Here is a 2,479-nt window from a genome sequence, read left to right as displayed (position 1 = left end):
CAGATAAATTTTGAATTGAAATTTTTGTGGGTGGTTTTGTGACTATATTTTCACTGAGTTACCTGGCTGGCTAAAGAGTGTGGTCTATTAATGTTTCAAATCTCCAAAGCTATGAATTATGTCTAAGTTCACTGCTATTGATTCTTGCTGACCTTCCTTATACAAAGTCTGCTAATGCCTGGAGCTATCCTCTACCTCCCCACCTCTGTCAGTTTCATATTACCACTCATTCTCATGGCCATCTCTCCATCTCCCATATCTCTCCCTACACCTTATCATGAAATCCTTCAAATATTCTCCATATCCCCACTTTCATTCCGTTCCCTCCCTCTATTTTTCTGTTAAGAAAAAATTATTATCCATTCTAGGTAATAGCAAAGCATGCTAGCTTGGGCCGTTCTTGTTGTTTAGCTTCTTTGGATCTGTGGGATGTAGCATGGATATTCAGTACTTTATGGCTAATATAAAATTTTAAGTGAGTACATACCATGCATGTCCTTCTGGGACTGGATTACCTCACTGAGGATGATATTCTCAAATTACATTTGCCATCCTTCCAAAATTCATGATATCTTTGATTTAATGGCAGAATATTATTCTCTTGTAGATGTATGGCATTTTTAATACATTCTTTTTTTAAATTTTTTAATTGAATATCATCTTCATTTACATTGCCATAATAAAACCTTTCCCAATGCCCCCTTTCCCCAATGACCTCCAATTCCTCTTCCTTCCCCCTGCCTCCATATATATGTCCCATCCACCCGACACACTCCCACCTACCCCCCCATCAGTTTCTCATTGTTGGGGCCTCTGTTGAGCCTTTACCTAACCAAGGTCCATTCTTCCCACTGATGCCCAACAAGTCCTTCCTCTGTCACATTTTTGGCTGGAACTATGTGTGCCCTTTGGTTGATGGTTCAGTCCCTGGGTGTCTGGGGGCATCTGAGGGGCCGAAATCATTGTTCTTCCCATGGGGCTATAAGCCCCTTCAGTTCTTCTGGACCAACTTCCAGCTCCTTCATTGGGGACCCCATGAACTGTCCAATAGTTGATGTGAGCATCCACATTTGTATTTGTAAATCTCTGGCAGAGCCCCTATTGAGACAACCATTGCATGCTCCTTTTGGTATACATTCTTGTTGTTCTTAGTAGTGTCAGGGTTTGTTGACAGTTTATAAAATGAATCCCCAGGGATTGGCAGTCTCTGTGTGGTCTTTACTTCAGCCCCTGCTCCACAAATTGTTTTCCTTATTGCTCCTGTGAGTATTGTAAGCAACCTTACTTCAGTTCTCCTTCTTCTTCAGCTTCCTGTGCTGGGTGAATTGTAACCTGTTTATTCTGAACTTTTGGGCTAACTTCTGCTTATTAGTGTGTGCATACCATGTGTGATCATTTGTGATTGGCTTGCCTAGCTCAGGATGACACCTTCTAGTTCCATCCATTTAAATTCCCAACTAAGGAAACTCGAATGGCCCTAAAGCACTTAAAGAAATATTAAGCATCCTTAGATATTAGAAAAATGAGGAGCTGGTTCTTGGATAACATCAACAAGATAGATAAACCCTTAGCCAGACTGACTAAAGGGCACAGAGAAAGTATCCAAATTAACAAAATTAGAAATGAAAAGGGAGATATAACAACAGAAACTGAGGAAATGCAAAGAATCATCAGATCCTACTACAAAAGCCTACACTCAACACAACTGGAGAATCTGGAGGAAATGGACAGTTTCCTAGACAGATACCAAATACCAAAATTAAATCAGGACCAAATAGATCATCTAAACAGTCCCATAATGCCTAAAGAAATAGAAGGGGTCATAGAAACTCTTCCAACTAAAAAAAGCACAGGACCAGATGGTTTCAGTGCAGAATTCTATCAGACCTTCAAAGAAGACCTAACACCAATACTCTTCAAACTATTCCACAAAATAGAAACAGAAGGAACACTACCAAATTCCTTCTACAGAGCCACAATTATGCTCCTACAAAAACCACACAAAATCCAACAAAAAAAAAGAACATCAGACCAATTTCCCTTATGAACATCGATGCAAAAATACTCAAAATAATAAAATTCTTGCCAACCGAATCTAAGAACACGTAAAAATGATCATCCATTACGATAAAGTAGACTTTATCCCAGGGGTGCAGGGTGGGTTCAATATACGGAAATCCATCAATACAATCCACTAAATAAACAAACTCAAAGAAAAAAGCCACATGGTCATTTCATTGGATGCTGAAAAAACATTTGACAAAATTCAGCATCCTTTCATGCTTAAAGTCTTGGAAAGAACAGGAATTCAAGGCCCATACCTAAACATAGTAAAAGCAATATACAGCACACCGGTAGCCAGCATCAAACTAAATGGAGACAAACTTGAAGCAATCCCACTAAAATCAGGGACTAGACAGGGCTGCCCCCTTTCTCCTTATCTTTTCAATATTGTACTGGAGGTACTAGCTCGAGCAAT

Source organism: Apodemus sylvaticus, chromosome 1 (genome assembly GCF_947179515.1).
Source record: "Apodemus sylvaticus chromosome 1, mApoSyl1.1, whole genome shotgun sequence".
Taxonomy (NCBI): Eukaryota; Metazoa; Chordata; class Mammalia; order Rodentia; family Muridae; genus Apodemus; species Apodemus sylvaticus.
This window is presented reverse-complemented; position numbering follows the sequence as displayed.